The following is a 14,283-nucleotide window of genomic DNA, read 5'->3' as shown; positions in this document are numbered from 1 at the left end:
ATACTCAACGACAATTCTTTTCATGATTGCATTGCCTCTTCTTGATGATTGCTACACATGTGCGAAGTATATTTTTCTGACATAATTTTAAATTGATACAGTGTAATGTGTGAGCTGCAGAGGTATGACAATCTGAAAATGTTATTCATGCAGTTCCAGGAAGGTTACAGAAGAAAGTGAGCACCGTACTATTTTCTAATTAGTTGAACCGCTCTACAAATTAGCAAAGGAAGCTGCAGTAATGTAATTTTTATGGCTATTGTTGGCACCTAACTTAATATATTCCCCACTGCAGTTTCTTAATAAGAACTTTAGTCAAAATAACTTCTCTCTGGAAAAGAGGTTTGCTGACATTTGCTCAATGAGATGCAAACCTAGAGTTAATTAACATTATAAGGCTCTGTGTATAAAAATTAACTTATTTTGTAAATTGGCAAAACCAAGCTGAAAGATCAAGGATAGACCACAAATGTTGAAAAAAGTAACAGGGAAAATGAGGCCACATCAAGCTTGTTTTAGAAAATATCTAAATACATTAGGAAGGAAAAAAAAAAGACAGAGGGAGTTTTTTTTTAGAGATACAGCACTGAAACAGGCCCTTCAGCCCACCGAGTCTGTGCCGACCATCAACCACCCATTTATACTAATCCTACACTAATTCCATATTCCTACCACATCCCCACCTGTCCCTATATTTCCCTACCACCTACCTATACTAGGGGCAATTTTATAATGGCCAATTTACCAATCAACGAGCAAGTCTTTGGCTTGTGGGAGGAAACCGGAGCACCCGGAGGAAACCCACGCAGACACAGGGAGAACTTGCAAACTCCACACAGGCAGTACCCAGAATTGAACCCGGGTCGCTGGAGCTGTGAGGCTGCAGTGCTAACCACTGCGCCACTGTGCCATAAGTTCCCAGAAAGATAAGCTTTTAATTTTTTACTTCCCTTATTGTGTAGCTGGGAGGAGTAAGAGTGCTCCTCCCAGCTCCACATTACATTTGCAGCCTGCTCGTTCTGTTCCCGATTGCCAACCAACCCCCACCTTCCCCTCCTAAACACTGTTGACCACCTCGGCCAGCATTGGGCTAGCGAATCATTCTTCCCAGGACCAATGAGCTGCCTCTGGGGCCATGACTTGCACCTGTATCTCATTAGATATTGGAGCCAATGCAGCAAATTTGCATGGTATTGCCATGGCCTTGTTCTGTACCTGCCATGTGCATTGCACCAGAATCTCACTAATTTGGGCATGATCCAATTTCTCGGCCACAATCTTCTAATGCACTTTTTTCTTGCACTTAATCACACTCAGTTGTTGTGCTTGGAATAGCTGATGCCCAATAAGGTCACCCATTAAAGAAAATTATCTATTTGAATGAGTTAACAATCTACTGGAAAATTTGACCAAAAGCATGAAGAAGTAAAGTTAGTCACTTCACAATTGTAAATTGCTCTTGTATTTTTTTCCGAACTGTGTCTCATGTTATATCCTTGCCATCTCTTGATAAAATGAGCAAAAGCCTATAGTGTAAGTGGATATGCTGAGAGCATCTAAACTGGTAATTGTGATTTTATTGATTCAACCAATTGTTATTAAGTACTAATGGATGAATCAAAGTAGAGAAATGTGAGCTTGGGCATTGAAGCTTGATTGATTAATAAATAAAGAGTCCTTCAATTTATTGAACAACCTATTCTGAAACTAATCCTGATATACAATTGGTTTCCTGTTGCTAGTTAGTTGTTCACATAAATAAGAAGTGAAACACTTTGTTGCACCTTGTTGTTAAAATGTATGGCTCTGCATTGTGTAGTTGCAGTGAACGCTACAGGAATGAATAATTGGCATCATTATTTTCAGCGAGTAGCAACCTAAAACTGAAAAACAATGGTTGCGAATTTAGATAACTCCAAGAAACAAGCGCGGGGATCACGATATGCAATTTACCTGCACCCATTGCTTCTGATGCAGGCAGCAAACAAACCTGAGTAGCTGCATGCTTGACTAGGGGGTGCCAAATCATGATAGGCTGGCACACATTCAAGCTAGGTGAACTATTTAAAGCCAGCCTGCACCTTTTAAAGGGAGGTGCATTTTTGCTTGAGTAGGTGTTGGAAGTCATTGTAAAAGTGAGTTTTACCTGGAAAAGACCCAAGAAAGGCACAACATGGCAGAGAGTGGGTGGCAATATTTTCAGACCTCATACAAATGGTTAAGGTCAGTGAATGTATTTCAAATGCCATATCCTACCAGTTGCAACACTAACCTCACACACTGCTCAATGTATCACACCCTGTCACTCACCCACTGACAATCTCTGTCAATCATACGAACATACGAATTAGGAGTAGGATTAGGCCACTCGAACCCTCGAGCTGCTCCGCCATTCAAGAAGTTCATGGCTGAACTGATTACTCCACATTTCCACTTACCCCCGATAACCTTCCACTGCCTTGCTTATCAAGAATAAGCCATACCTAAAATTCATAGCTTCACCTCACTCTCACACACTTAGCTTTGCTGTATGCGTCTCTCAGCTAGCACACATTGTCAGCTATTAAACCATAATAGGCACATCACCCAAAAACATTGCACAACACTCACTGACATTTTCCCCTATCTCTTGCAGGACAAGGTGGCACATAACCGGAGGCGGCAGCACCTAACAGGTGGGGTACAGACACAGCTCTGTGTCCTTACCCTAATGGAAGAGAAAGTTCTCACCAGCATTGGAGCGGTCATGGCTGAGGACGTGGCCTGCGGCAGGGCTGACTCCATCATCTTCATATCTAACCCTGCTTCTCACATTCCACTTGGCCCTCATCCTACAATCTCTTTTGATTTACAAGCTGAGATGGTGCAAGCATCCACCTCTTACTTTCCCCCGATCCCTCACCACAACCCTACCCTTGCACGTTTCTCCTTTCAGATACCCAAGAATTGCAACCTCGTCAGGCAGTGGTGGAAGAGTAGGAAGACAGTGACGAGGAGGAACCACTGTCAGTCATTCTCTCACTCGCAGCCACCAGATACTACAACTGCTCGTACTTTAAAGGATAGCTTAGAGGTTGAAACTGCACGTGGTAGAAAAGGGCACAAGTTGTATGCAGAAGGGTGATGGCACACGTACATTGTGCTGCAGAGAACTCAGCTGAGGACTTTGATGGGGCAACCTACAGAAGAAGGGTGATGGGTATGCACAGTAAAATGCATGGTGTATTGGTAGGCCTGCCAGAAAGCCTGAAGTCAATGACAAGAAGCATGGAGGAGGCCGGCACCAGCTTGGCACAGGGTTTTATGCAGTACTTGGAGCCCATGATCTCCATCGGGAAGTGATGGCCAACCCGATGAGAACACTTGCAGACCTATCCATGATAGACGACACAGCAGCTTCCATTGCAGTACAAGCAGAAGCCACCCAACCTCTGGGTGCTGCTGTGGAAGCTCAGACTGAAGTACTGCAAGCTTAGTTTGCTGTCGCACAGGCTCAGACACTGCTGCCATCATGGCTCCAGATATCAGTATTCAAATGGGCTTGCAGGATGTGACAGCAGTCCAGCAATCTGCCCTCCAACATATTGCTAGGATTGCTGAGGCAGCACCCCAGGGAGGTGGCAGTGACACAGTAGAACACAAACCTGCTGTCATCTCTCATGATGACAGCATTCATCCTCCCACTACTACCACTCCACCAGTGCCTTTTGCTGTTGCCTGTCAGCAAATCAGCCCAGTCTGCTGATGTCTATGCTGAGGTGGTGCAGTCCAAAGCAGGTCCATTCAGAGCCAGAGCTATCCGAGGGTGTCCTCCAAGGCCATCTGTAATCTCCTCCAATGAGAGTCAGCAGCCTTCCACCAGGGTTAACACTGCATACGAACACTAGTTCAGGCAAAGGTACACGGAAGACAGGCACTTAGGGAATGCACAAGGGTGATTTGTTGGCATTTGTATGCAATATGGCCTGGTTTGATTTATGAATTTGGTTTGGAATGTTTATTTTGTGGTGACTTTTATTTTTGCATTGTGGCCAAGCGATGGTCAGTAATAGAGGGAAGGTAAGCTTTTGGTGAATGGAGAATTGTGGTGGCACTTACTGCTATTGCAGTCGGATGAGTCAATCACGGACAACCCAGCCAGAAAGGTGCTGTGTTGGTTGCCTCCTCCCTCCCTTCCTCCTCTTCATCTTCCTACTCCTCTTCTTTCTCCTCCTCAGCTGATTGCCTTGTAGCTGGTGGCAAGGGATTTGCCCTTGCAATGGTGAGGTTGGGCAGCATGCAAAAGACCATCAGAAATCTTGACAACTGCTCTGCTGTGCACTTCAGGGCTCCTCCAGAGCAGTCCAAGCTGTGGAATCATTGTTTCAACACAACAGTGGTCTTCTCTATCACATTTCCTGTGGCAACATGGCTTTCATTATATATATGCTGCCCACATGTGCATGGGTTGCACACGGAGACAGGAGCCATATCCTCAAAGGACATCCCTTGACCTGCACTAGGCACCCTCTGGTTTGTTGTGATGGTCAATACATTGAAAACTTCACCAATTATTCTGTAGGATAATAGTTGGACTGCCGTTGAATGAAGGCATCATGACTGCTGCCAGGATATCGGTAATTGACCTGCGTGATATGTTGTATATGGTCGCCTGCTAGTTGAGGGAGTGGAATCCCTTCTGGTTGTGGTATACCTCAGAATTGACATGTGGCACCCGCAAAGCAACATGCATGCAATCATTGACATGCTGGACCAGGGCCAGCCTGCGTTCCTCGTGAAGATGCAATGCCACTTCATGTTTCTCTCAAGAGACAATGAAATGTCTTCAGCTTTCAAGGAGCCTGATTGACCTTCTTTATGTAACAATGGATGGGAAATGAGAGATGTTACAAATGTTGCCTGCTCCAGCCTGGAAGAAACCAGACACCTAATGGTTCATGGCCATGATCAACTTCAAGCCATTGGCAATGGCTTCCTCTACCTGCTCTGAAGCTTTAGTTGTGGTTGCAGCAGGTGACGTATCTCAGTGAGGACCTCCTTAGTGAAGCAGAGACATCTGACACACTGTTCCTTGCTGAAGATCAGGTAGGAGAATTGAGTCCTGAAGACCCTGGGCAGATATGGCTTCCTGTTGAGAACTCCTCCCCCCTCTTCCAGCAGCTTGTCCTGGTCTGTGGCATCTCTCATTGTTCAATCTCCTTATTATGCTGTAGGCCAAAGAGAGTGCAAACTTTCTCTGAATCTCTGAAAAGCACCAAACACTTCTAAAATTGCAGCAAAAACCAATATAAATCAATCAGCAACTAACCTGAAAGTAGTTGATGATCCCTTTAAATAACAGTGGTGGTGTGGGGGGATGGGGCCGGGTGTTCTTTCCGAATACTGAATATGTGCTCAGCTGTGTGTGCTTAAGATATAGCATTTGCTGGAGTGTTGAGTTCAAATGGCAGCACTATCATCAAAGCATTGTTACACACTGATTGATGTCATGATCTACCTGCTCTGCATATTTCTAATGCTGTTGGCTAATTCCCTCACCAAAATGGGGTCTGGCACTGTTAGCACCAGAAGTGTGCATGTGCACCATGGACACCAATTTGTAGGAAAAACAGCACTCCTAGCACTGAAAAGTCAGGGTAATTTCATGGCATATATTCTGTATGCTTTTTTTGGACAGAAGTGATAAGTAATTGTACATTTAAATGTGCAATAGCTTTTTAACTGAAGTAGTTCTTGGTTTACTTCCATACAATAGCGTGCTCTTAATTTGTTGAACTATACTTCAGAAGAAAATTGATGCAGCTGAAAAGGCACAAGAAAATAAGGGCTCAAAATGACAATGGCTTTATATAGATAGTATTGTACTTCTGTGTACCCAGATAGACTGCAAAATGTGGCCTTTTTATCTACACATCTGCTAACAGTCATTATTGTAACTCTAGCACAATGCATACATGCAGTCCTCAAAATAAAAATGTAAAAAGCATGCAACGAGAATAAACTACTCAGCCTATAAGTGCTGGTTTGTTATTCTACAGTTCATATACCATCTTTATCCTGGTCTTTAGCCATCATATTTAAACTTCTGGGAATAGTTCTGAAGGTTTCTACCTGCATAATTAATGGTCATGGCAACACTGGAGCCCCAAAAAGGGAATAATGAAATGGTGGAGTTTCATTCTGGCAGCTCATAAATAGTTCCGAGAGGTTTTATAAATTTTAAATGTAACTTTTCTTTTGTAATTTTCCTTTTATTTCTGTATTCTTCTCTCTCTCTCTTAATCCATTCTCTTATTTTCTCTTGTTATCTCTAATTTGACTGTAATTTGCCCTATTTCCTTCTCTGTCATTTGCTGTTTTTTGCTCCATCCTTTTGCTTCATTGGTTAAGGAGATTAGGCAAAATGTTCTCAAGATCTCAGATGAAATGTTGACATCTACGCGCTGTGTTCAATTATACTTCCGGGCTGGTGCAAATAGTGCGACCTGAAGGATGAGGTAAACAGTCGTTCATGTTGCTCAATGACAGATGCACCATTCCAGCAATTTTTGGGCCAGTGTTAAAGTTGACTGTGCACAGACGTGGTGCTTTGTCATTTGAGGAGATTGCAGTAGTCCTCAGAGCTCTGAAGGTCTGATCCATGTAGTGCTGGACTCACTACAGCAAGGGCTTTCACATCAACCCTTTCAAGGTGCAACCCTTCCTGAATGGTCAAGTTTTGAAGAGCACAGCATGCTGCCACTATTCTGGACAATCGATCTGGTCCATACAGACCTTCCCAGGCAGCAGAGGCTTCCTTTCAACGCCTCAGTGGTCTTCTCAATTGCTAGTCCAGCAGCTGTATGTATCTTTAACAGTGTTCAAAGCATTCTGATAGAGATCATTAATCATGGGAGTAGCAGTGCACAGTCCCTTACTGTTCAGGTAGCTGACTGAATGTGTATGGCCCAATCTCACTTCTGTGATGACAAGGCTTAATTACTGGGCTGCTCTGCTGTAAAACATCTCAGTGACCATTCATGCATGCCCATTCTGTTCCCTGGCCGAGATCTCCCTGGGCTTCTTGTAATGAACCAGACCCGTAGGCCGTGAATTGCCAATGCACCAAGCATCTCTTCATGCATCCTCATCAGTGTTCTCCTGTATGCCGTCCCATCAAAGTCCTCATCTGTGTCCCCTGTAGCAGAACTAATCTGCAAACTCGCCCTCCAGTAATCTGGCACTTGGGCTATCCTTTCCCCCGGCTTGGCTGCAGCGTACTTGTGCCAAGTGACTCAGCACATGCTGTTCCTGACTCTAGTCTCTAAAGATTGTTCAGTGAGTTGGTGACTGTGAGTGTAAGATCAAGTGAAGTTGCTTCTTCATCATATGTGTGCTGCTGCTTTCTCTCTCCCTCCTAAGGCTGCTATGGCTGGGCAGGTGTCAGTTCTTGGCTATCTGAAGGCAGAAAATCTGAAAGGAAGGGTTGGGATGAAGGAATGGGGGTGCGGTGGAAAGCAAGAGGTCCCTGGTTACACCAACTGCAGCTTGCACATCATGCTGTATAGCAGAATGAGGGTGAGGTGGGAATTGAGAAGACCGTAAGGGAGGAACATACCATCGTCCTTAATGTTCTTGGTGATGCAGAATGCAACAGGCTCTGTCGCAGCCAGACCCATGATATGGAGCAGCATCTCTTCGGTAAGGCCTCAGGCGATGCAAGCATGCCTGTCCCCCACCAATCCTGCTCTGTTCCCTTCTATAGTGGGTTGTACTGCAAGAGAGAAGAAAGAATATAAGTGAGTATGTTGCACTGTGTTTAGGTGATGTGCCTGCTAGAGTTGAATAGCTGGAGGTATGTGAAGTCTGCAAGACGTGGGTGTGAAACTGACATCATTGGAAGGTGTGTAAGGGTAAGGTGGGTATCTGAATGTTGGGCCTGAGTCCGAAGTGCTGGGGCCTGCTGCTGGTTGAGTGATGGGGGTGTGGTGCACTGAGCAGTATGAGAGGTTGGTGGTGTGGTGGGCAGGAGTTGTCCCTTGAAGATGCATTCACTGACACTGGCCACCCCCATGAGATCATTGAATATGTGCCAGCCTCAACACTGTTAGGCCTCCTGTTGAGCATGAATCCAGCGTATAACAATCAGGCATATAAGAAGGCCGCATGAAGTTTGTGTGTTGCCTGCCTCAATGGAGCCGGGCATGGGGAGATTGTGAATCACGACCTCCATGCCTAATCACAATTTTTAGTTCATTGACTTTGAGGCAATTAATAACCTTCATAGTCGCTGATCATCATGGATACTAGTCTCAGTAATGGTGCCATGAAACTTTAATCGACTGTCATAAAAACCCATCTGGTTTAATAATGTCCTTTAGGGAAGGAAATCTGACGTCCTTACACGGTCTGGCCAACATGTGACTCCAGACCCACAGCAATGCACTTTAGGACTTTCTGCAAAAGGTCACAGATATACTCCATTGCATTTTTGATGACTCGCAGATTTCCTCAGAGAGGTCTTCAATGAACTGGACAGCCTGTATAATTCTTTTGGGTGCAGTGGGGTCAGGGAAGTAAAGCCTAGTGGGCTACATCCTCCTTAGCTTCATGCTGTGCTGCTCCTCCTCCTCTGTAATCATGAGGTCAGTGGTCTTTCCACGGGGAAAGTCATATCTTTCTCTCAGGTGCCGCAGTTGCAGGTATGGAGGGTCCGAAAATTTTGTGGTGGGTGGCCTGACCCTGTGAGAGTCGGTCAGAAGTCTATGCAGGTCTTTATAGAAAGAACATAAAAATATGGTTTGTAAAGCATTTACAAGCTGTAGAAATCACAGTAAAAATATCCTGACTCATCATTCTCACGAATCCCTCACTTCCGCCTTGGCAAATCCTGTGCTAAATACATTCCAATCTAACTTACCTAGCCTGGAAGAGAATGTAAAATCAGGAAACTCACAGCTGGCACATCACAGCTTGCGACTTTGACAGATGCCAATGAGGCCTGTGGGGACTTGGCAAGTAGATTATGGGAAGGTCTGGAAAGTGGCAAAAAATTCAGGGAAGCAGTTTAAAGATGCACAAGTGGCATAAGTGGCTTTCACCTGAATTTCCTCACAGAAAGAAAAGTCCTTCACTGTTTCTGCATGGTGCGTACCCTAAAAACACCATGAAAATTCTTCCCATTTTTTAATTTTGCTCTTGTTTCACAGACTTTCTGTACATTTATTCATGTCTAGAAACCTGCTGTCAGTTCCTCTCTCGCAGTGTTTAATAATTGGGGTGCAAGCATTTGACCTCCAAGTATACAGGGTTGTGGAGACTGCAGTGACCCCAAAGGTCATTGATTCCTCTTTCTGCTAGATCCTCTGCTTTGTGCTGGATTGTGTCCACCTGAGAGAGCAGATGGGGCCTTGGTTTAACGTTTCATCTGAAAGATCACACCCTTCAACAATGCAGCCTCTGTTAGCACTGCACTGGAATGTCAGTTTAGATTCTGTGCTTAAGCTTCTGGAGTGGGCCTTGAATCTACAACCTTTTGACTCAGCAGTGAGCAGGCCTATTTGCACATGACTTCCCTTATCTACACTCCAATTTTACATAAAATTGTATAAAATGGTGGGGAAACAGTGGTGTAGTAGTAATGTCACTGAGCTAGTAATTAAGAGGCCTAGATGAATGCTCTGAGACATGGGTTCAAATCCCACTGCAACTGGTGGAATTTAAATTCAATTATCAATAAATTTAATTAATTAAAACAGCTGGAATTGAAAGCTAGTCACAGTCATGGTGCAATGAAACTATCATCGATTGTCATAAAAACTCATCTGGTTCACTCATGTCCTTTAGGGAAGGAAATCTGCCATCCTTACGCAGTCTGGCCGACATGTGACTCCAGACCCACAGCAATGTGGTTGACTATTAACTGCCTTCTGAAATGGCCTAGCAAGCCACTCAGTTGTCAAGGACAATTACGCCTTGCTGGCGATGCCTACATCCAATGAAATAATTTTTAAAAATTACAGCATAGAAACATTCGGTTTAACGGGTCTTTGCTTATATTTGCACTCCTCATGAGTCTTTGCCCACCCTTCTTCATTTAACCTATTAGCGTGCCATTTTATGCCATTTTCCTTAATGTGCTTACCTAGTTTTCCCTTAAATTCATCTACGCTTTTCACCTTAACTACCTGCTGTGATAGCAAGATCCATATTCTAAACACTCTATAGGAAGAGATGTTTATCCTGAATCTATCATTGAATTTATTAGTTAGAATGTATTTGTATAATGTGCTAATGATGCGATGATGTCATGATGTACTACCTTGATCTGGTCATGCTTGGTGTCCAACTTGTCTGTTATTGCCACCCAAATATATCACAGAAAATCATGATGAGGATGCAATAAAGGTCTGTCAATATCGGCAGCAAATAGCAATTGAAAACAGTGCAAGTGTGCTTTTGCGCAATCTGAGGTAGTGTGCCTTGGTCTAGAAGTCAATGAATGGAGTGACTCCTGACCACGCAGAGCAGGTGCAGAGAGATCGCGGACGTCATCAGTGCGTGCAAACATTTGCCGGCTTGCCAGTATGAATATGCGCATGTGTGCGCTGATGTCACCACGCAATGACATTCTCACCCCTTAATAGCTACGATTGCCACCTCCATTTCCCCTAACAGTACCCCGCTCCCTCCCTCTATCCCCGCTTCAATCGCCGCTTTCAATTTCCTGCTCCTGCCTACTTGCTCTTGCTTTCCACCCTTGCCAGTTCCTCCTTCAGCCACTCGCTCCCGCCCTGGCCACTTCCCCCCTTGGCTGCTCGCTCCCGCCGTCATCGCTTCCTCCCTTGGCCGCTCGCTCCCAGCCTTGCCTCTTCCCACCCTCCCCCCTCGGCTGATCGCTCCCCGCTGCACTGCCCGAAAAAGTGGTGGGGGTGGGTGGGGGGGTGCGGTGTGGCGAATGAACTGTCAAAGTGGCAAGGCAGGGAGCGAGCAGCCAAGAGGAGGGAAGTGGCAAGGCATGGAGCGAGTGGCCGGGGGTGGGGGAGGGGGAAGCGGGTAGCAAGCGACCGAAGCGGCAAGGTGGGATGGGGAGCAAGTGGCTGAGGGGGGATATGGTGAGGGTGGGAGCGAGTGGCTGAGGGAAGGCAGTAGTGAGGCAGGGTAGATGGGCATGGGAGGGAGCAGCGAAGAGAAGCACGATGGCAGGAGGGGGCGGGGTACTGTTGCAGGTGGTATGGAGGCGGCAATGGCAGCCATTGAGGGGGTTTGGGTTTAATTTGTTTTTTGCGACAAATTGAGCAGTGCCATCTTTATTATTGGCAGCTGCCTGAGACATCATAGTGATGTTTCAGTGGATGAGGCTACATTTGTGCAAGTGCCAGTACTGCATCACTTAATTGTTGCACTATCAGCAAACACAGCCATCAATGAAAAAGGACTACAGCCAGTGAAAGAGAAGAAAGAGGCTATAGTTAATACCCCAAAGCAAAACGATGTGCCTGAGTTTAGATCTTTTCTAGGCGTGGTCCAATACTACTTGTGATTTCTGCCTGAGCTTGTAATGGTGTTATCTCCATTACATGAGTTCTAGAAGAAAGATGTGAAATTGTAATGGTCTAAAGCACAAGATGCCTATGATGGATGTAAGCGAAGCTTGACCCAGTGATGCATTACTTGTTCATTACGACACAAATCGTGACCTGAAGCTAGCATGTGATGTTTCAAACTATGGAGTTGGAGCCGTGATCAGTCATATCATGGATGATGGCCAAGAGAAGCCCATAGCATCATTGTGCCATGTAACTTGGCCAAGTGTGAAAGCAACTACATGCAGGTAGAAAAGGAAGCATCTGGTATCACCTTTGGAATCAAAATGTTTCACCAGTTTTTGTTGGGGAGAAACTTTAGCTCGTAACAAATCATAAACTGCTAATAGCTATTCTGGGGCCAAAGTCTGCAATACCAACAATGGCAGTATCAAGGATGCAGTGGTGGGCTTTACTTCTCTTACAATATGACTAAACACCAAACATCACAGTTTGATAGAGAATGCTATCGCTGATGGATTGTCGTGTTTGCCACAAGAAGACTCAGAAGCAGGCTGTGCAGGTGCAATCTTCCCGATAGGAGTAGTAGATGATGACATTCCAATCACTGCAACTGAAATTATAGCTTAAAATCAGAAAGATTCAGTGTTGAAAAGAGTCTACAAAGAGACATTGAATGAATGAACAGAATTTGACCATTCCAATGAGGAACTGAAACTGTTCCATAATCACTGCAATGAGTTGTCATGTGAACAGGGCTGCATTAAGTGGGGTCATAGAGTGGCAGTATCTATCTTTGAGAGATAGGATTTTGGAAGAACTCCATACTGAACACACAGGAATAGTCAATTTGAAATCCATTGCTCGAAGTTTTTTAAGTTGCCCTGGCGTAGACAGTGATCTGGAATCATTGGTTAGCAAATGTACTATCTGGCAAAACTGTAGAAATAAACCGCCTAAAACTCCTTTGCAATTGTAGTTATGGTCGCCCCCAACCATTTCAAAATGTCCATGTAGAGCACATGCAGTTTTGGACTGCTTGGTTTAGGTTCAGAACTTAGAGAAGATCTTGTTTCTTTCTCAAAAATTGGTACTTGCAGAAGAATCGAGTTATCCTACAATGTTCTCCATGTACATCAGGCACTTCCAATACAAGAGGCTCAGTTTTGGAGTCAACTCAGCAGCTCAGGTATTTCAGTACATGTTGTACTTGGACTGCACCCCAAGGTCTTGAGGGCACACTGAATATCAGCGAGGAATTCTCATCTATGGTTGCACTGAAAGTGAACTTGAGACCCACCTACATGCGTTCCTACAACAGTTTAAAGAATGCAACTTCACCCTGAACAAAGACAAGTGCCTGTTCAATAAAGCAGAATCGAATTCTTCACTTCTGTATTCAGTGGTAAAGGAGTATCACCTGATCCACAGAAAGCCACAGCCATTGCAAATGCTGTAGATCCTACAAATGTGCATGAAGTCTAGAGTCTGCTTGTGCTCATCACATACTGTAGTCACTTCATTCCTCACTATGCCATCTGCTGCACTACATGATCTGACAAAAGAGTTCACCAAGTAGTAGTGGACTAAATCGTACAAACAGGTTGTACACCAGATCAAACAACTGTTGTCAGCAAGTTGCACAAATGTCGACTTCGACCCTGAGAAAACCACCCAGCTAGTTGTGAATTCGAGCCCGGTTGGCTTAGGTGCAGTTCTCGTGCAGAAGGACAAAGCAGGTCACCCATCAATTGCTGTAATGGCAAGCAGATCATTAACATCTGTAGAACAGCAATATTTACAAACAGAGAGAGAAGCATTCTCAATCACATGGAGCATCCAACACTTTCATCTCATATGTAAGCGAATTTGAAGTGATAACCTATCATAGGTCACTCGTGAGTCCATTCAACAATCCGCATAGCAAGCCATGTACTTGAATACAGCACTGGATACTCAAACTACAAGAATATGAGTTCCGTGTTGAGTATCAGCCAGGCAGGTTCAACCCAGCAGACTAGCTTTTGCGCTGTCCTTTGCTGACAATCAGTCCTACTAGTCGCGAAGAAGAGATTGCCGAACAACATTTTATCTCTAAGAGCATAATTGCCAAAATCGCTAAAATTAACTGACATCAAAGTGGAAATAAAAACAAGATGAAGTATTGCAGTTATGTATGGCTGCTATGGAATCACAAAACTAGAAAGACATGATTGAGAGACTGTCTACAGACAAAATCGCTCAGATGCTACAAGGTCTTCACAATGTTTGAAATGAGCTCACAGTTGTAACCAGTTCTGATCTTGTGTTACACAGCAACCGCATTGTCATTCCGCAGTCGTTGAGAGAATGTGTTGTATAAATAGCACATGAGTGTCACCAGGGAATTGTCAAAAGCAAGCAACTTCTTCGGGAAAAGTTATTGTTCCTGGGAATTGAACAAATGGCGGAGCACAAAATCAATCACAAGCAACCATAATGTCAAATCCTCGTGAGCCGCTCAACATATCTGAGCTACCTGCAGGCCCATGGACTGAAGTTAACGTAGACTGCGCAGACTTGCCTACTGATGAGCACATTCTTGTTGTCACTGACGATTCAATAAGATTTCCAGTCATAGAAATAGTTATATCTAGCTCAACGAAAGCAGTCGTCCCAAAGCTTGACCAGATTTTCACTTTGTTTGGTGTCCCTCAAATGGTAAGAAGCAACAATGGACCCAAACAACAGCAATGAGTTCAGTAAATTCGTGAACTTC

This window comes from Heterodontus francisci, chromosome 6, assembly GCF_036365525.1.
Source record: "Heterodontus francisci isolate sHetFra1 chromosome 6, sHetFra1.hap1, whole genome shotgun sequence".
NCBI lineage: Eukaryota > Metazoa > Chordata > Chondrichthyes > Heterodontiformes > Heterodontidae > Heterodontus > Heterodontus francisci.
Note: the sequence above shows the minus strand (reverse complement) of the source record.